General features: G+C 41.0%; 1 long non-coding RNA gene across 2 annotated transcripts in view; it reads left to right on the top strand.

Moving 5' to 3' along the window:
• Positions 1–27770, top strand: part of LOC309870175 — a 102231-nt gene that overhangs the window by 68267 nt on the left and 6194 nt on the right. For both annotated transcript variants that reach the window (XR_014314528.1, XR_014314529.1), the window contains exon 6: positions 26453–26587. This is a non-coding gene — a long non-coding RNA (uncharacterized lncRNA). The remainder of the gene's footprint in view (positions 1–26452; positions 26588–27770) is intronic.

Here is a 27770-nt window from a genome sequence, read left to right as displayed (position 1 = left end):
AGGGAAAAGCAGACTCCCCACTGAGAGCAGAGTCTGACACAAGACCTGATTCCAGGACCCCAAATCATGACCTGAGCCAAAGTCAAGATGCTTAACTGCCACCCAGATGCCCCTATTGGTGTCTTCTTTATTTCTTTTAGCAATAGTTATGGTGTATGAATCATCATATGGTGTATGAATCTGTCACTTCCTGAGTTATGTTTATTCTTACTTTATTATTTTTAATGTTTTGTGAATGGAATTGTTAATTTCCTTTTTAGAGTATTCATTGTTAGTGCATAGAACTATAACTGCTTTTTGCATGTTGATTTTGTATTGTGCAATTTTGCTGAGTTCATTTATTAGTTCTAACTTTTTTTTTGGTGGAATCTTTAAGGTTTTACATATAAGATCATAATCATTTGTGAACAGAGATAATACTTCTTCCTTTCCAAATTAGATGACTTTATTTCATTTTCTTGCCTCATTTCTCTGTCTAGGACTTCCAGTACTGTGTTGAATAAAAGTGGTAAGAGTGGGTATCCATACCTTGTTCCTGATCTTAGAGGACAAATTTGAATATGATGTTAGCTATGCGTGTTTCGTATATGGCCTTTATTAATTTGAGGTAATTTCCTTCTATTTCTAGTTTGCTGAGTGTTTTTATCATGAAAGGGTATTGAATTTTGTCAAATTGCCTTTTATGTGGCAATTGAGACGATTATGTGATTTTATCCTTTGTTATGTTAATGTGGATTCACTGATTTTCAAAGTTGAATCATCCTTGTAGGCTGGGGATAAATCTGACTTGGTCATGGTGTATAGTTCTTTTAATGTACTATTGAATTTAGTTTATTCAAATTTTGTTGAATATTCTGAGCATTTCTCTCTCTACATATACATTTAAAATGTTTTTTTTAGATTAAATTTTTAATTTTAATTTCAGTGTAGTTAACATACAGTGTTATATTAGCTTCAAGTATACAATGTAGTGATTCAACAATCCTACACGTTATAGTGCTCATCATGATAAGTGTACCTTTTATTTTTATTTTTTAAGATTTTAGTTATTTATTTGACAGAGAGAGAGAACACGTGAGAGAAAGCACAAGCAGGGGGCGATGCAGGCAGAGCGGGGAGCAGGCTCTCTACTGAACAAGAAGCCCAATGTGGGGCTCAATCCCAGGTCCCTGGGATCATGACCTGAGCCGAAGCCCAATGCTTAATGGACTGAGCCATCCAAGTGCCCCAGTAGGTGTACTTTTTACTTTTTAATCCCTCTCACCTATTTTGCCCATTCTCCACAACCCACCTCCCCTCTGGTAACCAGAAGATTTATATTTTTGGAGACCCAGGATGGAAGAATAGACAATAACAGGAGCCAAGACAAGAATTAGATGGGAGAAGGATAGAGACTCTATTCCTCTAGTTGAAAGTGGATGATGGCAGGTTTTGAAGAAGGGGCTGGGGTATTAGGAAAATAACTAGTCAGAAATGAGGAAAGTAAAGTGGAATATGTGGTAGGAAAATACATGATACTAAGTCCAGAGCTTGTTTAGTAGCAAAAGAACTTTGGCCAGTGGGCAACTATGAAATATAGCTTTTCTTACTGGGTCACTAGAACCTGTCCTAGGAGTTTGAGTTAATTCTGAGTCAATACCAGAAGGAAGGCTATGAGTAAGTATCACATTATTATTATTATTATTATTATTATTATTATTATTATTATTTTATTTGAGAGAGAGACAGTGAGAGAGATTGAGAGGGAAGAAGGTCAGAGGGAGAAGCAGACTCCCCATGGAGCTGGAAGCCCAATGTGGGACTGGATTCCGGGACTCCAGGATCATGACCTGACTCGAAGGCAGTTGCTTAGCCAACTGAGCCACCCAGGGGCCCCATTTTTTTTGCCTATGGAATAGGAACTGACAAAAGCTGGTCCTGGGAGATAATCCTTACAGGTCCTGGCTACAGGGAGCAGGAGAGCCAGGGGCGTGGGAAGCCAGATGGGGTTCAGCATTAGCTTCAAAGCCTCATTGTATTCCTCTTCAATCTCTTCTTCCTCTTCTGTCTCCCTTCCTTTTATCCTCCTTCTTCTCTTCATCCTCCTTTCCCCTTACCCCTCCTCCTCCTCCTCTTCCTCCCTTCCCCTCCCACCCACCCAATTCTCTCCCTCGCCCTCTGCTGGTTTTGTTTCTCTTAAATCTTCATGAACACTGTGTACAGGAAGTGAGTGAGGAGTAGCTAAGACTATTTGTCTTTTCTATATTTTTGCTATCTTTGTACTCTCCACTCCCTACAGCTTCATATCCCTTCCCTGATCCAGATCAATCGAGCTTAACAGCTTCATCCAGGCAGAGTTTTCAATGACAGAACCACTGCTCTTGGCTAAAAAAAGATTTCTGGTCACTTGATCTTCTCCCAAGAAAAGGCCCACATTATCCTAAAGCCTGGGATCCGTGCTCTCACTGAGCAAGGGTGAGCCTGCTTGAGGGGCTCTCTCCCTTCTCCCTCTCTCTCCAGATCTTACAAGATAAGGAAGGAGACTGGCTACAGAGCCTCAGGCACCTCTAAAGAGGCCATGAAAGAAGGTAGTAAGTATAGCCCAGTTGCCATCTCCCAAATTCTCAGTGTTCCTTTGTCTTGATGACACTGGACTCTTCTTATCAGAGCAGAGATCAGAGTCTTAAATTACTTATTTCTCTCTTCTGTCCACTCCAATCCTCCTGACATTTGCGGGAGCCAACTCCTGCCCAACATGGATTCAGTAGCAAGTGCTGAGGTAGGAAGACTAGCCCTCTCCAGCTGGGGAAGGAGGAGGGCTAGGGCACTACTGCTGCGCTATAACCTCGCCAAATGGGTGAGAGCTGCTTCCTAGGTTATCAGCATCAGTCTGTTCCCCGAAGCATGGGCAACTTTGGCAGTGGCATGTAAATTGAACATTTACTCATGCTTTTGTACTTTCTTTTATTTCAGTTTTGGTGGTTGTTACTGTTGGGGAAGGGGAAAAATAAGATTTTGGCTCATGACTAGGTCTGCAGAGAGGATCCGTGTAGTACAAAAAGTTTATTTAGTTAAGCAGTTGGCAGTAAGGGGAGCCCAGGAGAGAGGTAAGACTTCAGTGGGAGAAAGAGGCCTGGCTAGAGATCCCTTAACCATTTCTCTCTGACCACTTGTAGTTCTCTACTGCACAAATCCATTTCTGTGGATTGCCTAGAGGCTTTTTGTTTGGTTTGGCTTAGAGTTGTGGAAATATTTACTTCTGATTTTTAGGACCAGGGGGATTTGGTCTGTATGTTTGATTTGATTTGGTCTGTATGTTCCAGGAATTCCAAGAGAGAGTTCGAGATAGAGTTTCATTCAGGAATCATTTATCAGATAGTGTTGGGTCCATGGTCAAAGGAGTGAGACTGATACAAAGCAGAGGTCATACAAAGCTTTATTTCTCGCCAGGCATCGAAAATCAAACTGACCGGCCAGGGCCATCTCTTGCAAAGAGGTGACCTCTCTCTGCCTTACAGACTAGCTTTTAAGGGCAAAGGCCATGTGGTTGGGCCTGGCCACGCAAGGTGACCAATGAGATTGTAACACAGAGAAAACTGCACAGTCCTTCTAGGTCACACAGAAGTGACCAATTGAATTATAATTTACCCTATAGTAGATATTTGAACTAGCCTATCACCTTGATCAGAATTGGCACCCAAAGAGCACCCAAAGGGTGGAGCGCATACTCTTTGGTAGCTAGGGAGACAGTATGCACCCCCCACCGACTGGATACCTCCACCTGGCCTGACCCACCCTTGTATTTGGGCTTTGTTACCTGGGACTGGTTTCCGGGACTTGTTTTTAAGTAAGTTCCCTGAAGCGGGGTGCAGGGTCAGGATGGAGCTGCTCTGGCTAAATAGGCCTTTACAATAGAATTACATTCTGTGAGTTTGGCTCTATTAGGTAGACCAACTTGAAATCCTTCAGCACCTCTCATGAATTATATCTATAAAGCTATGCTTCCAAGCCCTGGTGACTGAACTAGATGTGAACTCTTGAAGCACGTGTCATCTGAAATTGTCTGTATGTGAAATGTCTTTGTTGCTGGTTGATCTTTAGCGGCTCATATTAATTCATAGCCCTGCTCAAAGCCATACTCTCTTTAGGACAATCCTGGCCAGCTCTTAAGGAGGCATGGACTACCCGTCACACACAGAAACTACAGAGGCCCAGGCAAGATGAATAAAGAGTTCTTCATTCCCAGATAATCCAAATTCCCAACCAGTTGGAACTCAAACACAATTATATTGGAGGCTGCGCTGGATATAGAACAGCATGGATGATGAACTTGTTGGAACAATTTGATCTCTGATACCTGTGACATCGACTGGCCCATGAGAAGAAAGGATGACCCTTCAAATCTTGGAGGGAATTGATGATGATTACATCCTAGGAAAGGCCCAGAAAGGTTATCTCCCAGCCCTTCTTAAAAAGTAATGACTAAATTAGAGGAAATCTCCAAAAGACTTCTGGGCAGCTACTGTAGTCCAGTCATTAGATAACACATGAGATAACGAATCTAGTTATTAGATAACACAACAGTCTCAAACAGAAAAAAAGCACATTATGAGCCTTGAAGCAGAATTTGGAGCACTCCTAAAGAACAACTGTCTTGATGCTCTTTCCCTCATCTTGTTTTCTTTCCTAATATCTCCTTTTCTTTTCTATCTTTCTTGTCTCAATCCTTAGATTGCCAAAAGGGTACATGGGATCTCAAAGACCATTCTTTACAACAAAGGTGGATACCATATTTCCTAGGGCACTGTGTTTAAAAGGGATATAATTTAAGGTGTTTATCTTAATAAAAGGTTCTGGCTAAGAGTCTTCATTAGGGTAATTGCTCAGTTTCAGCTCTAAATTTCAAACCGCTGACAAAGAAATATTTCTTCTTGGATATCAGGAATGCATTCCTGTATTAGTTTTCTAAGGCCACTGTAAAAAAATACCTCAAACTGGGAGGCTTAAGGCTACAGAAATGTATTCCCTCACAGTTCTGGAGGCCAGAAGTCTGAAATCAAGGTGTCAGCAGGGTTGGTTCCTTCTGGAAGCTCTGAGGGAGGATCTGTTCCGTGCCCCTCTTTTCCAGGGCTTGGTGGTTGCCTGAAAGCAGCATGCATAGCTTGTAGAAGTATCACTCCAATTTTTGCCTCCAGCTTTGAGTGGCTGTCTTTCTCTATGTGTGTCTGCATGTCTCTAAATCTCTCTCTCCTTATAGGGACACCAGTCATTACATTAGATTTAGGGCCTACCCTAATCCCACATGACCTTATTTTGACTTGATTACCATCTACAAAGACCCTAATCCCAAATAAGGTCACATTCAGAGGTGGACCTGTTTGCATAATTGTTGTTGCTGTGAATAGGATAGTAAAAATCAGCAAACACCATGAAAATAACTTGTGTATGTCTGAAAGCATCCTGTATTTTATCCCTCTCCCTTTCCAAATCCAAGCCATCATTGTGTCTTGTTATTTCCTGACAATTTTTTAGATTCATTCACTTCTTTCCAACTCCACCTCAATGTCCAGCACTTAAACTTTCACATTCTCCTGCCTGGTCTATTGTAATAGTCTAATTGCAAATCACATGTAATTCAGCTCCAGTCTAATAAGTTTCTACCTTGTAGCTCAATTCCCTCCTACTTCCCCCTAACACATCTACACTTCTTAACTTCCCAGCACTTTCTGTTTCAAGCCAAACTCTTCAATGTGGCCAGTGAAGCTCTGGGTGTTTGTTTTCTGTTTGTCTGTCCCCTCTTGTCTCAAACCACGCCTCACCTCTCACTTTCTTAGACGTAGCCACACTGGTCTTCTTTTCGTCTCCCAAATGCTATAATTTATACAGTTCACCTGGGAATCTTGTTAAAATGCAAAATGAAGTAGATTAAGAAGATCTGGAATGGGGCCTGAAATTTCTCCATTTCCAATCAGCTTCCGTGTGATACGGATACCGCTGGTCCCGGACTCTGCTTCTAATCCAAAGTTCAGCCAGTCCCCATGTTGCTCCCTTTGCATATGCTTTGGCACAAATTGTTTCCAGTTTTCTTCAATACTATGTCCTCCTCTATTCACTGGAGCACGTTGTTCAGATCAATACCCTATCGCTTCTTAGGGAATTCTCTGAACTCCGCAACGAAGTCTGTCCTCCTTAACCTCACTGTGAAATCTCATGAACCATTTAACTCTCACTCTCCTTCTTAGCACTTAGCATGGTCACGTTCTATGTTTTTTCTGGACAGTTTTTTTTTTAAATAAAATATGCATTTCTTCCACTAAACTCTAGTCTCTGTGATGGAGAGTTTGTGTCTGTTTCTGATTACTATTGGATCCCTGGATCCCAACGTATACTGTTGGCTTTTAGAATAGACATTCATTCCCTATTTATTGAATGAATGACTGAATGGTACCCAAGGCCCTAACAGTCCTTCCCTTCACTTGCACGGTAAAAGAGTGATTTAATTATGCTGCTTCTGATGGATATTTCAACCCTCGAATATTTAAATCCTCAGAAGAAAATGGCTCTGTCTCTCTCCTTTGGTTGCAGTTTCTATTTTAGATTGCATCTGGTGATGTCAACAACCTTTGTACACCGCGTGTGTTTCTGGCTTGTGGCTCTTCAGTTCAGATGGTGACCTGGGGTTAATAAGCTCGTGTCTTTTCAATCAACGGATTCTTTCTGATTGCTTCAAATAATAGGGGCTGATTGTGAGGACGTGTGCGCAGATGAGGAAGACGGAGATGCAGTGGGAGGGGCAGCGCACTCGGTTCCACGCTGCTGTCTGGGGTGGAAAGCAGCTCGGCAGGCACCGTGCCCATGGTGCAAGGTGATTGCTCTCTAGTGGACGGGCCACCACTGGGACTGCTCAGGGACTCTTCCGGTCTCTGTATTACGTGGGCTGTCTTTCCATTTCTTTTCTTGCCACCGCTTAGTTACCTTTCGTTACCATCTGCTTACTCATAGTTGTCACTGCGTCTCAGTCCCTGCATCTAGCATCACTGCCTCTGGGTTCTTAGCTTTTACCCTCCCGTATTGTCTGTCTACCTTGCATTCAGATCACCCAGAGAGCCTGTGTTTAGTTGCTATGATCTTCTTCTTATTCTCATGCCACAACAAGCCTAAGCCCCTGACAGACAGACTTATACCGGATTTTCTGCTCATTTTCCTGCTTATACCAAGTTTCATGCTCATGCTGCCTTGCGAGTCTGAACAGCACCATGTGCTCACAGGCACTGGTGCCCTGCGGGGTAAGGGGGGGTGGCCCTTACCGGTCCTTAAGAGCTTATTGTGAAATATTTAAGAATTATATGAGCCCAGTTGTTAAACATCAATAGTGTGAAACCAGCCAGACTATTTCAGGGATTTCAGTGAGGCCTATCTATCAGAGCTCTCCCCACCCTCTCAGCCCCCCACCCCACCAACAGAGCCAGTTTTCCAGCACAATGCTGAATGGAATAGAGAACAAAGTTCACCCCAGAAAGCACGCAGAGCCACTTCCCTTGGTTGTGTGGTTGCCATTCTGAGGTTTCCCTGATGGGAGCAAGTGTAACTAAGTGGAACTAATGAGTGCCCCAAGTGGCTAATTCAGTCTCACCTGGACCCCCCAGGGTTTCCAAAGTAAACAGACTTCCTCCATCATTGTTGTCATCCCAGGTGCTGTTAGATTTTTTTTATTGAGTTTCCTGGGAAACCAGCTCTGACATAGAGCTTCATTATGCAAAGACTTATTGGGGAGTGCACTTGAGTTCAAGTCTTACAGGGAGGAAAGGAGGTCAGATTGCACAGAGGAAGGCGTGAACTGCAATGGAGTTGTCAAAAAGACATTAGCCAATCCCAAGAGAAGGACCAGTCATTAGATGGGGACTGGCCATTGGACCGGGTGGTTCTTTTTGGAGCAGTGTGATTGCCGGGGAGGAACTTAGCTGAGAACCATCTATTGGCTGCCAACACTCCCCAGGAACAGGGAAATGAGTGCCTCAGTCTTCAAGGATGATCTAGGTGGCTCTCTCACCTCTACTAAGGATCCTAAAGTGAGTACTGCTTTGAGCCACCTGGGTTTGGATTGCCCGGTTACACAGCAGCAGATAACAGGATCATCATGTATGTGGGGTCCTCAGTCTCTGACCAGGACAGTGATATTGCTTCATAGCTGTTTCATAAATGCTACAATGAAATATTTCAAAAAGTATTAATTTAAATACATTCTTCAAACTTCATTAGGGAATTGAGAGTCCAAGACCTCTTTCTGTTACATATCTAGACCTGTACAGGGATGTAAGTTTAGGGTTCAAGGCTTTTCCAAGTAGATGTGGAGAGGGCCACATCTTTCTCTGTTTTCTCCCCCCACTTCTTTTTCTGTTTTCCCCTTTATATTATAGTCCTTTTGATGCTACCTATAACCTTGTAAAAAGGAATATGAAGAGATTGGTAAATAGAGAGTTGAGAGTGGTGGTGTTTGGGGTCATTTTTCCTCCTTCAGAATGGAGTGGATCATATGCCATATATCACTTGGGGGATATGTCTCTTCACAAGGACAGAGAACTTCAGAAGTTTGACCTTGCTAAAAAGATGCTATTTTCTGGTCTTCTACCATAGAGGAGAAACTGGCTTTTCACAGAAAAATTTCAGCTATTTCTAAATGGAGACTGAATAGAATCTTCACTGTACTACAGTGAAAATGTAGACTTCATGGAAGGAAAAATGATTCTGAAATTATACCTAAGTTGAATCAGATAGTGCATGAAGAGAACCTAACTTCTGCATATTGCAGTTTTGCCCCTTGCTATTGTAAATCTAATATGGTCAAGAAAACTCAGATACATCAAGAAGCTTTCTGTGAATTCTTTGTAATCTGATTCATAGTTTTGCATCCCTGCCCTTCTCTGGTGTGTTTTTGGGTATATATAGAGTGGACTGATGAACAGACCAGAGGAAGAATGTAGAAACATCAACAAAGAAATGTTAACTAGTTCACAAGACTAACTCAACTACAATCTCTTCTGTGCATTGGAATTACAGACCTGAAGAAGGATCCAATCCCAGTCCCCTCCCCATGAGTCAAGGGAGGCCCAGAGGATTTAAATAACTTGTCAAATAACCCATTGCCAATTGTTGGCAAAATGGTATTAGGAAAACAGCCATTGTGTTGTGACTACATTAACTCCTTTTAGAATCGTATTCTTCCCCAAGAGCTGAATAAGACAGAGGTGGTTTGGGCCTCATGGAACTTATTCCAAGACAATCTAGTAAGACTGAATTAAAAAAACAGTACCCTGTGATAGAGAAGGGAGTTAATTGGATGGCAATCACATTAAACTTTCCCGAGCATAGTCTTACTTATTGAACCTAATGTTAGAGCTAGCATAGTTTCCTCCAGAATAACATTCTAAGGGGAGAGAAGTTTGCTCTTCTTTACTTTTATTAAAGAAGCTAGAGACTAAGTTCACAGGTTTTGTTTCTGTTATGTTGCTGCCAGCTTTGTTTCTGTTCTCACAGAAACCCGGCAGCTGGCTAGTTAAATAAATCTCAGTTCTTCCTGCTAGAGTTGGTAGCTTATGAAAGGTCTGTTAGTCTGATTTTTGTCATCAGGGAGAGTCATTTGTTTACTCTGCTTTCCTTGGTTTAAACTCTTTATCAGGCGGGACTGATTGTTGATATGAGGCAAACAGAAAGATAGATAAGTTGATATATGGATATAGACAATTCTGGCATGTTGGAAATAGTATTTAGAAGAAGGCTGCAGACAAATATCAGGCCAAGATACAGTTATATTTTCTGTATAAACTTGAGAGGAATAACAACTGAATAAGAAACATACCTGAAGACAAGATCGGATGGGAATATATTAGGACAAGCTCTGTAAAATCACCTGTATCAAACTACTTTTAACCTACAAAAATGGCAATTTTTTCTAATTCAACCAAACATACTTTGTTGCCTATATCAAAATCAGTTTGATTTAATATTTATTTCTTTATTTTTGAGCAAATGCCCTGTTAAGAGCTTTGGGCAAACTTACCCCTGCATGATTAGTTTCCTTATTTGAAAAGTGGAAATAATAATAGGTTTTATGTATGTATGTATTTGAAAAAAATCAGGATATTTATCCTGGCACACATTGGCTTACTACTTAGATTTTCCACAGCCAAGAACCCTAGGGGCCAACCTCAGGTACTGGCTAATGCCTTTAACGTGTTCCTTGGATTCCTTAAGCCTCTCTTGCTCAATCTCTTAGTCACAGATTGTAATCAGTCTGTTCTCAGCTGCCCGCAGCTCAAATCATTGGCTCTAGCACATTTATATTGCATTTTTAAAAAATATTTTATCCATTTATTTGATAGAGATCACAAGTAGGCAGAGAGGCAGGCAGAGAGAGAGGGGGAAGCAGGCTCCCTGCTGAGCAGAGAGCCTGATGCCGGTCTCGATCTCAGGACCCCAGGATCATGACCTGAGCTGAAGGCAGAGGCTTTAATCCACTGAGCCACCCAGGTGCCTCTTATATTGCATTTAAAAAAGAAGATTTTATTTATTTATTTGACAGAGAGTTCAGAAGTAGGCAGGGAGGCAGGCAGAGAGAGAGGGGGAAGCAGGCTCCTCGCTGAGCAGAGAGCCCAGGACCCTGAGATCATGACCTGACCTGAAGACAGAGGCTTATCCCACTGAGCCACCCAGGTGCTCCTTATATTGCATCTTTTAATCTTCAAGCTCTGCCATTTTGTTTTTATTTTTCATTTTATTGAGATATAATTGACATATAGCACCATATGAGTTTAAGGTATATAGCATAATTGCTTGCTGTATATGACACCCCTAGTAGTTACATATTTTATATCTAAAAGTTTGTACCTTTTCACTGACATTCATCAAAACCTGCCTCCCTCACTCCAACCTTCTGCCTCTGGTAACCACAGATTTGATCTCTATTTCTATGAGTTTGGGTTTTTGGTTTGTGTCTTTGTTTGTTTTTTAGATTCCATATTTAAGTGAGATTGTACAGTATTTATTCTCTCTGACTTATTTCACTTAGTGTAATGGCCTGAAGGTCTGACCAATGGCAAGTCTCAAGTGGCAGGATTTCTTCCTTTTTTATGGCTGAATAATACCTAAATAGATACATAGATATATATACATGTCAATCACAATTTCTTCACCCATTCATCCATCAATGGACACTTAGGTGTTTCCCTTATCTTGACTATTGTAAATAATGCTGCAATCTCTGACTTATAGATCAGCGTTCACAACCCAGCATGCATAGTAGAATGACCCAGACAGCTTTTAAAATGTACCAATGTCTGGAATCTACCCTTCAGCTCCTAAATCCATTGGTTGTAGGGGTCCAAGGCATTAGGATTTTCTCAGAAGCTCCTTAGGTGATTCTAATAGGCAGCCTGGGCTGAGAACCAAAGTGCCCTGAGAAATTACTCCATTCCTATACATCTTTTTACTTATTTATTTTTTAATGTAAGCTGTATGCCCAGTCTGGAGCTCAAACTTGTGACCCCAAGATCAAGGGTCACATGCTCTGCCAGTTGAACCAGTGAGGTACCCCTTCCTTACACATCTTGATTAATGTTTTTCTTCTCTCTCCCAAGGCCCCAGGATCCTGAGGACTTACCCCATGTCATACTTACACTTTTTGTCTGGTTTTTGCATCTAGTCTTTTTCATCTCATTCCCAATCATGAATATGTTATTCATGAGGAAGAAGTTTTTCCCATAGAAGAAAGGTGCTGACACTGTAAACTGGAGGGTTCTTGGGTAGGGAGAGCTTGGGTCACTGCTAGTGGGATTCTCCTGTTCCAGTGGGAACCCCAAGAAACTTGAATGTAGCTTTAAGAACTACGCAGAGATACAGGAGATAAGCAGTCTCCTGAAACATGCCAGTGGGGGTGGGGGTACTCTGAGATGTGTCACTGTTCTTTCATTTTTGTTCTCACTCATCTTGGTACAACCTGAAGTGCAGGACACAAGCCCTTGTCCGTTATTACTATCTTTGCTGGGCCAGTTACCCTCTCCTCGTGCTGACAGCTGGAATTTTATCCATGCCTTAATTCTTTTTTTTTTTTTTTTAAGATTTTATTCATTCATTTGACAGACAGAGTTCACAGATAGGCAGAGAGGCAGGCAGAGAGAGAGGAAAGGAAGCAGGCTCCCTGCTGAGCAGAGAGCCCAATATGGGGCTCAATCCAAGGACCCTGGGATCATGACCCGAGCGGGAGGCAGAGGCTTTCACTCACTGAGCCACCCGGGCGCCCCTTATCCATGCCTTAATTCTAAATTCTACCTGCCCCACAAAGCCTTTCCTGATCATCCCCCTGCCTGTCTCAGGTATTGTTTGGAACTTCCACAGCATATGGCAGCAGCCAGAGTAGAAAGAGCTGTGGAATGGGAACCAGGCCAGGTTCTGCATAAAAACCAATAGTGTCTAAGCATCTATATTCACAGTATCTGTTGACTGAATGACTGATTGCATGAATGAATGGTCTTGGGTGAGAAAGTTTTCTGAGTCTCCATTTCTTTTTTTTTTGGAATAGGGACATTAAAGAGAGGTGGTTTTTTGTTTTGTTTTCTTAGAGTGGTCCTTGGGAATGCCTGTATCAAAAATCCCTTGGGGTTCTTGTTTAAATGCTGAGTCTGCCTTCCTATCTGAATCACCATTGCTGGAGGCCTAAGAAATTTTAACATTGCACCCCAAGTGATTATTATGCTCAATAAAATGGAATCACCATTGAATTGGTTATTTGTTCAATGAAAGTGACATGATGGCAGTCCAAATATAAAACCTTGGACGTCATAGAAATGGGAAATACTTTTTGTGGAAGGTTGATGGAAGTGATCCCTTGGTTGGAAATTGTTAAGTAGTGGAAAGTAGTTGAAGTGCTCCAGGAACATTAGGATGGTCTGCAGGTGGGAAGACGTTGGTCACAGTGATAGTGGTACGTGTGAATCTCATCAGTTATTCACATATCCTCCCCTTTGTAGCTGATAATTATGCATTAAATACCTTGCTCATTAGGCTAAGGCAAGCACTGGGGATCTAGGGGGTGATTTTTGCCACATCAGTTTCATGTAGACGTGGCCATTATTATTGCTCATATTTGGCAGTGTTGGTCCGGAACCAGAAACCAGAATCCCTAAGAGGTAACTGAGTCCAATTTCCAAGATACTCAACTGTATTTGTACAAAATCTTGACTCTATATTATCCCTTCTTTTTCCACTGAGGTCTATAGATTCTGGTTTCCAGAAGAATGACTTCTAAATTTTAAAAATGAAGTAAGGGAGAAGATCTACTTTTAAAGATTTTTTAGTAGATATCTTTGCTGTGATGTTTCAAATCTAAGCAGGGGCTACATGTTATATTACAGGTTTTTTTAGACTGAAATTCTCCTAAAGATATAAAATTACCAGCTGTGATGACTTTATTCATGGCTAAATCAGCATTTGGCTTCAGATAAAACTTCTAAAGTCATCAAAGAAAGAGCAGACTTGCTGTGATTCTGATCAATTGTCAGAGACCTTCTTGTAAAAAAAAGCTGGCTTTTATTTCTGACTATATTACTGAGCCCCTCTGTGATCTGAAGTATGTTAAAGAGCTTTGGGATATCTAGGTTTCACATTCTGTAAAATGGAGATAAAAATACATTGCATACATCTTTCAGAAGCACCATGAGGATTAACGAGATAATGTTAGCAGGCATATTAAAGTCACCTTTTTTTTTTTTTTTGTATTCAGACTTCTGATTCATTACTCATACTAAAAAAAGGGTCATGTATTAAGGGGAAAAAAAAAGAAACTATGAAGGATTAAGATTATAGTGAGCTGTAATAGTAATTTCCCTAAAAGAATGAGCAGATGACAAGGAGGATTATTAAGCTCCTACATATAAATCTTTCCTTTTACTTAAATTCCATGTTTTGTCTCTACTTTAGAAAAGAATTTTTTACAATGCTAGGAATCTTGATCCATATGCCAGACTATCTGTTTAATGTAAAAACCACGAAAAGGGACTGAAACCTTATATTATCAGTAATAATTTGCTTTACTGAGTAATGAGGGTGATATCCCTAAGTAAGTAATAAGCCCAGCGCCCAGCTCTGGGCTGAGTGTTGTTATCTCATCTCTGGGACAACTCAGTCCCTGCTGGAAGAAATTCATGAACCAAAATTCATGGACAAAGGGTAGGAGAGGAGCTATCCATCATCACAGGCCCATCCATCATGCTGTTGCCCCACATCGTGTCGGGAGTTTGCCTGCCATGAATTTCTTCAGTGGCTGTATTTCATAAGTTGATCCTGGTGATCAGACAGGGTCACCCTGAAACCCCATCTGGAGAGTCAGGCATCACACGGCTGCCTGTCACTTCCAGATTGATGGCTATCCCAGCATCTGTAGGTTTTAAAGATATGGAAAGCAGCTTAGAAAAAGCTCAAGGAGCAGTTCGGCAGCTAAGTGGACACAAATGACAGGAATGGTGGGCTGAGGGGGAGAAGAGTGGCTGTGGGGAAAAAGCGAAGCAGAAAAAAACAGGAAATAAAACATGGGGGAAGAGACATATATAAGCAAAGTCGGGGAAGGGGGTACCAGAATGACAGTAAAAATGAGGATAAAAGGAAAAGAAAGCACCCTGGGACAGAAGTCAGCCAGAAAGATAATCATGTAGCATTCACTGAGAGGAGAGGTTTGGAGGCAAATTCTCCGCAGAATCCCCTGGTCAAATGTACATGCATCTGCTTTCCCAGGAGCCTGTCATTTTCAGGGATTCTGCATCTCTTCCCCATCTAGTCCTTTCAGTAAGCAAGGCCAATGTGATCTCTGTTCTTCGTGTGAGGAAAGGCACCAGGTTTATTGTGAAGCAGATAAAGCAGGAGCTGTAGGGCACTTTTCAGGAGCACAGGTTCCTTCCAAGGCTCTAGGAAGGGCCCTAACAATGTGGTTACATCCTCAAGCATTTCCGTAAACTTTACAAGAGGAGCCACAGTCCAGATTACTGCTGTCTTTTTCCTTTCTGACTTCTCCATCATGTGTCACCTCCTGTTGGGTGACCTTGGAGCATTTTTGGCAACTGGCTGAGTGATGTTGAGTTGAGGATGCATTTAGATGACGTGTAGTGGAATATGTTTAGGTGTTTTTAGGTTATTTCCATGAGTGGATAAGTTGCTGCTAGCTGTTCCCGGGTGGAGTAGCTTTCCAGATACGCCTGTGGTGCCCTTTTGCTCCCACTCAGTCTCCAGTTCTGATAGCCCTTGGCTCTGTGGACAGTAGAGAAGAAAGAAGGCTTGAAATGAAGGGAAGAAGCTAGTTTGGGGGGGATGTTTTCTAGTCATTGGATGTGTGAGATTATAAGCAGACCATGAAAAGACATGCAGAAACGTGAGTGGGTATTACCAAGTGAGAGAAGCCAATCTGAAAAGTCTCCACACTATATGATTCCAACTGATGGACATTCTGGAAGAAGCAAGAAGACAGTAAAAAGATCTGTCGTTACCAGGGGTTATGTGTGTGTGTGTGAGACAGGGATGGCGGGCAGGGAGGTGATGAGTCAGACTGCACAGAGGATTTTCAGGGCAGTAAAAACACTTTTGTATTATAATGATGGATCAATGTCACCATACATTTGTCCAAACCCATAAAAGGTACACCACCAAGAGTGAACCCTGAAGTAAACTGGTCTCTGGGTGATTATAATATGGAAATGTACATTCATCTTTGAAATGAAACTAAGAATGAGGCATTCTGATGAGTGATGCGGGTAATGGAGGAGGCTCTATATGTGTGGGGGTGGTGGGTAATGGTAAATTTCTGTCTCTTCCTCTCAATTTTCTTTTAATCTTAAATTGCTCTAAAAAATGTCTTAATAAGACACACCTGAGTGGCTCAGTCAGTTAATCATCTGCCTTCAGCTTGGGTCATGATCCCCGGGTCCTGGGATCGAGAGCCCCACATCAGGCTCCTTGCTCAGTGGGGAGCCAGTTTCTCTCTCTGCCTGCTACTCCCCCTGTTTGTTTGCTCTCTCTCTCTCTCTGACAAATAAATAAAATCTTTTTTAAAAAGTCTTAACAAAATTGGAAACCCAGTAAAAATACAAAAATGTCAAAAAAAAAAAAAAGTAAGCCATGGGAATTCAGTTGTTTTTGAAGCCTTGTCAAAATGGTGCTTCCTTCTGTTCAGTAATTTACTTGATAATGTGGCACATATAATTATAGGTACATCATTTTTCTTCTTGATGGGAATCCCACAAAATAGAATTTATTGTAATTATTGTGTTTGTAAGGCAAAACCAGTACAAAGAGCAAGTACAACTAAGTGGGTGCTTTTTAAAAATGGGTGCCAGGGACACCTGGGTGGCTCAGTCAGTTAAGCCGCTGCCTTCGGCTCAGGTCATGATCCCAGGGTCCTGGGATCGAGTCCTGCATCAGGCTCCTTGCTCAGCAGGGAGCCTGCTTCTCTCTCTGCCTCTGCCTGCTTGTGTGTGCTCTCTCTCTGACAAATAAATAAACAAATGAAGTCTTCAAAAATAATTAAAAAAAAAAAAGTGGGTGCCAAAAAAAGTGGATGGCCAACCATCAATAAGAGAAAAACAAATTTCAATTAATCATTCTTTTTATTCCCTTTAAAAAATATTATGAAATTGTCATCATATGAAAAGATTATCTAAGAGTATGCAGCTGAAAATGTAGGAGGAAAAGTATTATAGCAGCATGTGAGGCAACATAAAAATATCTTATTATCAGCATTCTGTGAAACTGTGGTGTTTGTTAGCTTTAAAATTGTTTTCGTTATGATTTAATTTTTTTAAAGATTTTATTTATTTATTTGTCAGAGAGAGAGCGAGAGAGCGAGTGAGCACACAGGCAGGCAGAGTGGCAGCAGAGGCAGAGGGAGAAGCAGGCTCCCTGCTGAGCAAGGAGCCCCGACACGGGGCTCAATCCCAGGACGCTGGGATCATGACCTGAGCCGAAGGCAGCCGCTTATCCAACTAAGCCACCCAGGCATCCCATGATTTAATTTCTTGCTATAAGTACTTTCGTATTTAATTTTGGATTATAATTGTGTAATTTTTCTTTGAGTAGATCTCTAAATCGTATCTAATATTTAGGTTCCACAAAACCTAGATTTGATCCTGGACATAAGAGATCAGATATATTTTTTCTGAGATCACATGGTGACTGGCAAAATAGACCGCACAGCTCAGAACAGCGGAGTTCTCTTCCGTGATCTGTCCATTCCTTGGTCTTTCTTTAGCTTTAAGAGAAAAGTGGAAGACAGTGCTACCCTAGCTATGTGGTCCAGAACACACACACACTTTTAAAAAATCACAAAAACATAAACATCACAAGAATGTAACCCAAGGGCGCCTGGGTCATTTAGTAGTTTGAGTGTCTGGCTCTTGATTTTGGCTCAGGTCATGATCTCAAGGTTGTGGGATCAAGCCCCATGTCACGCTCTGCACTTGGTGCACAGTTTGCTTAAGATTCTCTCTCTCCAGACTCTTTTTTTTTTTTTAATTTTTTTTTAGAGATTTTATTTATTTATTTGACAGAGAGAGATAACAAGCAGGCAGAGAGGTAGGCAGAGAGAGAGGAGGAAGCAGGCTCCCTGCTGAGCAGAGAGCCTGATGTGGGGCCCGATCCCAGGACCCTTCAAGACCCTAGAGGACCCGCACCCAAGGACGCACTCACAGACCACTGGATGCAATAAGCAAGAGGATTTTATTCGGGCATGCTTGGACTCCCAGGGACACTTGACCACGAAATCCGCGAGGGATGGGTCAGTGTCTGAGAGCCCCAATCTGTTTCGGGAGTCCCTTAATATAGAATTTTACAGTCCATTACATCAGAGCCCTCACTTTTCTAGCCAGTAATTTCAAAGCATTACAGTAAGGCCTACACATAGGTAGCCAATCCTTTAAAACCAACCATACATTCTGGCCAGTCACCGTTCAGGTAGTGTACAGTAGAGGGTACGTGTTGAATTGCACGTTTCTAACCTTTATCTGTATACGTGCTGAACCGCACGTCTCCAGCTAGCATACGTGCTGAACTGTAGGTCTCCGGCCTTGGTACGGGAGGCAACCCTTATCAATTTTACTTAGTAGTAGGGGAAATTCTTAACAGGGGAAGGGTATAACTTTATTTGATTACACAGCGAACGAGGGTTTAAGCAATTTTTCATTTCTTAGCAAAGCATTAGAAGCATTATTATACAGAAGCCAGAAACAGCTGGGTTAAACACAGATTTTTGCTATTCGTTATCCTGTTATGCTGCTTGCTGACTCCCTTATCTATGGTCAGCTGGCCACAGTTTCTTAGTTAGCATAAGCTGGTTATAAAAAGAATGTTAAAACTTATAGGCTATACTATAGTTCTGACCTGGGGTCCTTCACCCTGAGATCATGACCTGAGCTGAAGACAGTGGCTTAACCCACTGAGCCACCCAGGCACCCCAACTCTCCAGACTCTTAATCTCACAAAACAGACTGAGGGTTGATGGGGGGAGGGGAGGATGGAGAGGGTAGTGGGGTCATGGACATTGGGGACGGTATGTGCTATGGTGAGTGCTGTGAAATGTGTAAGCCTGATGATTCACAGACCTGTACCCCTGGGGCAAATAATACATTATATGTTAATAAAAATAGTTAATTAAAAAAGTAAATAAAAAGTAAGATAAAATTAAGATTCTCTCTCTCCCTCTGCCCCTCCCCCCACCCGTGTGTGTGTGTGTGTGTGTGTGTGTGTGTGTGTGTATGGGCCCGCACGCGTGCTCTTTTTCTCCCAAAATAAATAGAATTTTTTTTTTTTTAAATGAATGTGACCCAGAGGGAAATGACTAATAAGTCAATGATTTTATTAAGTGGTAAATTATTAAAAAAAATTAAAATGTAAAACAAAGTATTAACTGAGTTCATTACTTGTTTTCCTTTTATACAGAGATGAATAGAGAGTACAAATGTGTATTCAGCAGTCAACAGGAATAGTGCCAAACTCAAAAACAGTAAACCTTGATTAAAGACTGTGTTCCACTTCTAAGGAGCTTGGTGATCATGGCAGATTCTGTTCATTGTCTCCATGATTCCCTCCTGTTTTCTTCCGTTTAGTGCCCATTGCTCTGGTATATCCTCCAGCTTGACAAATTCTCCAGCCTTCCCGTAAGTTTTGGCCAGTGGGTTGCAGGTAAGAATGATGTGGGGAATTCTGTATAATGTTCTTACACAGTTCTTACCGTGTTCAAGAAGAGGTTATCTGCTTGTTCCTTTCATCTTTCCTTTCCCCACAGCGGGAATGCAGACTGCATTCACCTGTGAAGGGCAAAACCCAAGAAAGTGACAAGCTAGAAGGAGCCGAGGTCCTCAGACAATTCCATGCTGTCTCTAGACTGTGACATGAGAGAGAAATAAATAATCAAATGGGCTTTTTGGGAAGAGGTAGTAGCTAATGCTATGGTAGTAATCCTATTGCGATATCAAAATATACCAATCAGCATGTACATCCTAAATTTATATGTTAATTCTAGCTCCATTTTGTAGAAAAGATTTCTTTTGGATTTTGTTTTTATTAATTTATTTTTTTGAGCTGCTGTATTTTTGAAGGCTCCTTGCAAAAATAAGCTTGTAAAAATAGTTTGCATGGTAACCAACACAGTGAACTCCGGGCAAGTTACTACCTCCCAAAGCTTCTGTTTCCTCACCCATAAAGTGGGACCATAATACCAATTCTGGCCATGCTTGCAGTTGCTCTATGTATTAAATTAAATCATGCAAATCAGAGATGAGCACACTGCATTGTATAATATAAAATATTATTTATGTTTAGGTGTTATCACTATTGGGGGAAGAAGATGAAATGAAGGTTTTATTTATTTATTTATTTTTGAATGATCTTTTTATTTTGGAGTAAGTGTAGATTAACAAAGTAAGTGCAGAATTCTAGTATACGCTTAGCCAGTACTCCTGATGTTAACATTTTACATTCCTGTGGCACATTTTTTAAGACTAAAAAATCAGCATTGGTCTACTGCTACAAATCCAGACTATTTGAATTTCACTAGTTTTCCACTAAATACCTTTTTTTTTTCCTTCCAGGATCCCCTCCGTGTGACAACATTGCATTAGTTGCCATATCTCTTGGTCCCTTTGGACTGGAGATTTTCTGTTTTCCTTATTTTTCATGACCTTGACAGGCCACCCCTGCCTTTCTTTATGACCCTGACAGTTTTAAGGGGTACTGGCTAGGTATTCTAGGGAAGGTTCCTCTATTTGGGTTTTTCTGTTGTTGTTTTCATGATTTAAGGATGGTGATGGCTTGGGCAATTTTATTTTTAGTGAAAAAAGTGAAGTAGGATAGAAAGGGATGAGGGGTTTAAAAAAAAAATGAGAAAAAGAGAGACCAAGAGAAAGCAGACAAGTGAGAATAACCACTCTATTTAAATCTGACTGCTTAATTAGTTCTAACTACTGTCCTAGTTAGCATGTCCCTGTGGCACAGTAGAATTTTGTACATTGGCCTATTAAGGTACCTTTGAGAATGGCAAGAACGTACTCAGCTTCCTTGTCTCTCCTCATACCTCTAAATGAGCCCAAGTTGCCCACTTACTGTCCCTTCCATTTATTCTGGAAAAATAGCTAAAAAGCACTAGGTTTGAATCTGGAACTTGATGGTGGCTAGGTTTTCAGTGGGGTGGGCATCTTGTCCAGTGGAATAGAAAAATAATCAATTTTTAAATTTAATGTAATTTTTTTTTTTAAGCAAAACTGTTCACTGACAGCTTCAAAGTCATAGTGAGCTAGCTGGCAAACCCTTAGCACATTGCGAAGCCTTCTCTCTCTCTCTCTGGAGAGAGAGAAGGTAGAAAGGGCACAGGAGGAGAGGGAGAGAGGAACATTACAAAGGCAAGTAACAATTATAGGTAAGAAAAAAGATGAGATTTGGTGAATTTAGGATCTTGAAGATAAGTCTCAATGAACAGGGAAGCTAAAATCTTTCCTTGGATGCTGGTCTATAGTCTGACTCCTCTGACATAATAAAGGGAAAGTAATATTTTGAAGTTTTTTTTTTTTTTTTTTAAAGCAGTCTCTAGGGGCACCTGGGTGGCTCAGCTGGTTAAGCATCTGTCTTTGGCTCAGGTCAGGATCCCAGGATGCTGGGATCGAGTCCCATATCCGGCTCCCTGCTCAGTGAGGAGCCTGATTCTCCCACTCTCTCTGCTGCTCTCCCTGCTTGTTCTCTTTTGCTCTCTCTGTCAAAGAAATAAAATCTTAAAAAAAAAAAATAATAATCTCTACGTCCCACTTGAGGCTCTAACTCACAACCCTAAGATCAAGAGTCCCATGATCTTCTCATTGAGCCAGCCAGGTATCCCAGAAAGTAATGTTTTGATTGGGACCAGAATTATCCGACATATTTCATTTTGTATTTACTTTTCAAGTTGATCAAACCCTGGGTAAGAGTCTGCTAGGCAATATTGTTTTTAATATTTTCAGTAAAGGTATCCATCTTAAATAGCATTAGAATTGCCTAAAAATGGGCTGCCTGCCTGGGTGGCTCAGTCAGTTAACTGTCTGCCTTTGGCTCGGGTCATGATCCCAAGATCCTGGGATAGAGCCCTGCATTAGGCTCCTTGCTCAATGGGGAGCTTGCTTCTCCCTCTGCCTGCCACCCATGTGCTCATGCTCTCTCTCTTTTTCTGACAAATAAATAAAATCTTGAAAAAAAAAAAGAATTAACTAAAAATGCTTACTACGTAATTTCTTTTCTAACTATATGAAGTGTTGAGTATAGAAAATTGGTGAGCGCATGCACGCACCACCTATATTTTAAAAATCTAGCTAGAGAAAACTATGATTGGGAAGGTTCTGATTTTGATTAAATTCCAGAGTTCATTCTTCAAAGAGCTCTTTTGGCTGAGTGATCAAATCCAACCCACAGATAGCTCTGTACTGTTATCTTTCATCTAACATCCATCGCTGGATATCTTGTCTGGGCTCAAAAGGCCACACCCCAGAGAATACTTGGCGTATTTGATCTTTGTCAACACCCGCTTTTCTCTGTCTATACCTGGCTTCCCTCTGACCATTAGTCTCCCTGTTGAGTATGATTTCCCTCTATCTCCGTTCACCCCCACACCTCAGCCTAACTCACTCCTCCTTCAGACTCAGCCCAGTTTTTACCACATCCTGCTGAGTGTGCTTCTTAAATGCATCTCAGTATCATCCATATCTCCCTGTACTATTGGGGTCTGACACTACTAGTCTTCTGATGTGACACTCCACTACCTCTTTTCTTTTCTTTCTTTTTTAAAGCTTGTGTATGTGTGTATTTAATCTCTACACTTATCGTGGGGCTTGTACTCATGGCCCTGAGATCAAGGGTCACATGCTGTTTGGACTGAGCTACCCATGTGCCCTTCTACTACCTCTTTTCTGCAGGACTAATGCACAATCTCCAGTGAAGCTGGCTGGAGTAGTATCTCTGATACATGATTCTCTTTGTACCAGTTCCACATGTGGCTTTTACGTGGCTTCATTCTCCTACTCCAAAAGAAAAAAAAATCAAAATTCCTGAAAAACACTGATAATACATCTAGCTTTGCTAGATTTGGTCTATCCATATTTTTCCAGCAGAAAATTTGACATGTCTACCTTGTTGTCCTTATTCCCCATCTCTCCTGCCTTCCCTCCCTTGTCTGTCTGTCTGTCTGTATGTATATATTTATCTGGCACATGCCCAGTATGCAGCCCCACTCAGGGCTTGAACTCACAACCTTGAGATCAGACCTGAGTGGAAATTAAGAGTCAGATGCTTAACCAACTGAGTCACCCAGGTGCCCCTCATCACCCCTTGTCTTTCTCATTTCCTTCCTCACTGTTGATGCCTCAGCCATTTTTTTCAGTTTCTAGAAGATGCCCTGTTCTTTCCCTTTCTTCCCAAGACCTTCACTTACTCTCCAAATTCCTTTTCTCTCATCCTTCAGGATTCAAGCCCCCAGTCAGCCCCCAGGAGACTCTCTCTGACCTTCCTCTTCTACTAGTTTAGGTTGGGTTTCTCTACTGTGCATTCATAGCACTCTCAATCTCTTTAGTAAAGAAATCCTTTTTTGTGATTATTGGTGGGCTTGTTAAATATTTTGTAAATAAGTAAATTTCTTAACTATTTCAAAGAAGCATACATTCTAAACCCCTCACAGGCCATATTATAGAGGAGTAGAAGATTCACCAGAGTTGCAAAATTATGGCAAATAAATGGTAGCAGGGTCTCATATCTGTTCCTTCTTCTTAGTGTAAGTTTTCCATTACTCTACAATATTATTATTTTTTAAAGATTTTATTTATTTATTTGACAGACAGAGATCACAAGTAGGCAGAGAGGCAGGCAGAGAGAGAGAAGGAAGCAGTCTCCCTGCTGAGCAGAGAGCCTACGCGGGGCTTGATCATGGGACCTGGGATCATGACCTGAGCCAAAGGCAGAGGCTTTAACCCACTAAGCCACACAGGCATCCTACAATATTATTGACAACAGTTTTGCATTGCACTTTAAACCCATGGGAAAATTTCTTTTTGATAGTATATGCTCAGAATTTAATTTTCTCTACCCTCTTTTCTCATATTAAATGAGAGCCCACAGTAGGAGGAACTGGGTGGTACAGTTGAACATGTTATAATTTTCATGGAAGGAGTTAAGCATGCCTGGGATTACTCACAAGAGATCACTGGCTGTACCTGATAACAATCTTGGTTTTGTTACATACCTGCATATGTAGTTATATTCTTAAACGCATATCCAAATGCAGTTAACTATAACAACATTCTTTACTGTCCCATGCTTCTAGAGAATGAAATATATCATAAAACAAAATGTATAATTGTGGATTGTTAGTAGAAATTCCAAAAAGATTCATAATTGCTGATCTATTTCTTCTCTTCTAGCCACTTTTGTTTTCAAGCTTCTAATGTATCTACACCTAACATATTCCCCCGCCCTCCATTTTGGCAAATGTGGTATGTTTGATCATTATTCTTTTCCCTTTGAAAACATACATATTTTCCCTTGACTATTTCTAGAAGAATAGTTTTCAGTTTTTAGTTATAAAAAACAGCTTTAAGGGCGCCTGGGTGGCTTAGTGGGTTAAGCCGCTGCCTTCGGCTCAGGTCATGATCTCAGGGTCCTGGGATCGAGTCCCGCATCGGGCTCTCTGCTCAGCAGGGAGCCTGCTTCCTCCTCTCTCTCTCTGCCTGCCTCTCTGCCTACTTGTAATCTCTCTCTGTCAAATAAATAAGTAAATCTTTAAAAAAAAAAAAAAAAAACACAAAAAACAAAACAGCTTTAAATTTAATTCTGAAAAAATTTGCTTTTGCAGCTAGAAAGTTGCTGTTCTTTGGAAGCTATTGAACACAGCTCACAAACTTCCATCATCTGTGTGTTCACATTGAGAGAAAAAGTGCATTTAGATCTATTTATAGGGTTATGTCGCTAGAGATTTGGTATTTAATTCCAACTGAACATTGTAAATTCTGGGAAAACATACAAGTATGTCTTGGTATTTGCATTATGACTGTGATTGACTTGCTGTGACATTCCATCCTCCTAATGAATATAAAATCATTGCTAACATGTCCTCATTCAGCAGAAATACATAAACAATGAAGGAAAGTAATTAAATTTTAGCTTACACTTGACTGAGTGGTTACCGGTTTTGGGCAGCAGCCACAAAAAGCCAGGCAATCTCCCATGGTGCCAGGCTATCAGCACTTTCCAGCAGTGACAGGTGACTACGGTTTTCTTCTTAGAGAAGTTCCCAAATATTTCATAAAAAGTCCTTAAGGTCAAATAAAACATATATTCTCTTGGTTGTGAGAATGCATTCTGTAAACATCCTTTCTGTGCACTTTCTGGTTTGTGGTTGCCATGGAGTCCCCTTCTTTCCTGTTGGTAGGGACTTCCTTATTCCAGCTGCCAGAATCTTATGGCCACGCACACCCAGGCCTTCACACGCACGCCAGCTCCCCCCATCCGCCCCACTGCCGGCACTACCCATCTCGTCATGCCTCTTTTCTTGATGCCAGAGCAGAGTTGAATTTCATAACTCTGGGAATATGATGTACTTGGGCCAGTCTCAGTTGGAACTCTAAATGTGTTTCCCTTTAGGAATTCATGTGGTAGAATTCCTCCATGAAGGGTTGAATAGGTTCTCTCCTCTGCCTTGGGACCAAATCATCACATAATAATGGTTGTGTAGAAAGTATGTTAGCAACTGACTTGGTGGGTATACGTGGGCAACTCAGTCAGTTAAGCGTCTGCCTTCAGCTCAGGTCATGATCCCAGAGTCCTGGGATCCAGTCCCACGTTGGGCTCCTTGCCCAGTGGGGACCCTTCTGCCTACCGCTTCCCCTGCTTGTGCGTGCGAGCTCTCTCTCTGACAAATAAATAAATTTAAAAAAACACTCAAAAAACAAAACTGACAGGGGGTTGGGGTGGTGGTGATTTGGGGAAAACTGAAATTGCCTGGACTTCCAGCACTATTCATATTCCTATACTATTTATATTCACTTAGTATCAAAATGATTGTGATTAGGAATGCCTCAGCGGATCAGTCAGTTAAGTGTCATGATTTCAGGGCTGTGAAACCTGCTTAAGATTATGTCTTTCTCCAATTAGCATATGATCTCCCTGATATGAGGAATTTGAGAGGCAACGTGGGGAGTGTGGGGGGTAGGGAAGGAAAAAATGAAACAAGATGGGATTGGGAGGGAGGCAAACCGTAAGAGATTCTTAATCTCACAAAACAAACTGAGGGTTGCTGGGGGGAGGGGGGTTGGGAGAAGGGGGGGTGGGGTTATGGACATTGGGGAGGGTATGTGCTATGGTGAGTGCTGTGAAGTGTGTAAACCTGGCGATTCACAGACCTGTACCCTGGGGGCAAATAATACATTATGTGATTTTAAAAAAATTTTTAAAAAATTAAAAAAAAATTTTGTCTTTATCTATATGGTCCACCCCATGCTTAAAAAAAAGAAAGAAAGAAAGAAAGAAAGAAAGAAAGAAAGAAAGAAAGAAAAGCAGTTTGTATTTTAAAAAAAGAATTGTGATTTGTGATTTTAAGAAATATAGCAATTTTGAAACAATCAATGAAGACTATTATTATAGGCATGATAGAGCAATCAAGTCAAAAGTGAATATCAAGGCTTGAAAGACTGACGTCTGAGTCTAGCCTTCTTCCCATATTTACAAAGTGTTGTAATTCTAGAATTTCACCAAAGATTAAGTATGTGAAGTCTGTGAAATCAAGATGACTGGGAATAATCTTGAGTTTGACTTTTCTCTTTTACCACTCCTACCCCTAAAACCTAATATACATTCAGAAAGTAGATTTAGAAGTAAATGGTGTTTCATTAGGTTACCTAAGTGTGGATTTTTTGTTTTGTTTTGTTTTGTTTTGTAGAGAGGAAGAAGGAGAGAGGGAATCTCAAGCAGGTTCCATGCCCAGCTCAGAGCGGGATGCTGGGCTTGATCTCACAACCCTGAGATCATGACCTGAGCCCAAATCAAGAGTTAGACATTTGACTGAGCCATGCAGGTACCTCTATTTATGTTGTTGTTGTTGTTGTTGTTTTTAATATATAGGTTTTTATTTTATTTAAAAATATTTAAATTTTAACATGAAGTGCTCTATTGTTTAATGTTTAATGTTAGCATACAGTGTTGTATTAGTTTCAAGTGTATGATAAAGTAATTCTATGTTATTTATGTTTTTAAAAAAATTATCCCTAAAGGAAATGTCTATTGAGCCCTAATCACTGTGCCCTTTGGGGATTAGTGAGAATAAATGGGTGAGAAAGAAAACAAGTATTTGTATTGGTGAACCTGAATGTACAGGTTAGAAAGGTCCTGTGGCTACAGGAATGGGGATGGATTTCATTAATTAAAATTAAAAACTTGGAGTGGAAACCACATGGGAAACAAATCTCTAGAGGAAAGAGAGAATAGCTTCTCAGACAAGAATTAAGTAAGTGGCCAAAAATGGTCTATCACATAATTGTATAATTATTTGGATAGTTTCTTCGATGAAAGAAAGATAGTTTGGGAACTAATGGAGAACAGACTAATAGGGGCAAATAAGTTAACAGATGAACGACTTTTCTTCTTCAGCTGAAGCCTTCCTATTGCTGTGTTACCCTTTTTAATGGATCATGGAAATGCAGTTTTCTCTAAAGAGGAGGTCTCTAGTGTATGAGTTACATCTTTAAATATTTTATTTGCACTTTAATTTTTTTGCCTTTCTAAAGGCAGCTTTATAGTAAGATACTTTATTTTCTTTTCTTTTTAAGATTTTATTTATTTATTTGACAGAGAGAGGGAAAAGCAGACTCCCCGCTGAGCAGAAAGCCTGACGTGGGGCTCAATCCCAGGACCCTGAAACCATGACCTCAGCTGAAGGCAGAGGCTTAACCCACCTGAGCCACCCAGGCACCCCTATAGAATGATACTTTCAGAAGTATCAGGGGAATCATGAGTAACAAGAGGTTGGGACAGGCTGAGAAGTCTCAGGACAAACTGTGAGCTTGAGGAGCTGAGAGTGCAGAAAGGAGACTGCATCTTTGTATAGAAACACCTGTTATGGGGGGAGAGAAAGTGGTGAAGGGCGCCCTGTTTACAGAAAAGAAATCAAAGTCAAATGTCATGCCAAACAAGTGTTAAAGAGATAACAGGCTCCAAATGGAATCACTTGTACTAAGACCCATGTCTGCAAATGAAGACTT

Source organism: Mustela nivalis (assembly GCF_964662115.1).
Source record: "Mustela nivalis genome assembly, chromosome: 1".
Classification (NCBI taxonomy): domain Eukaryota; kingdom Metazoa; phylum Chordata; class Mammalia; order Carnivora; family Mustelidae; genus Mustela; species Mustela nivalis.
The sequence above is the reverse complement of the archived record's forward strand: the minus strand, read 5'-3'. Positions and strand labels throughout refer to the sequence as shown.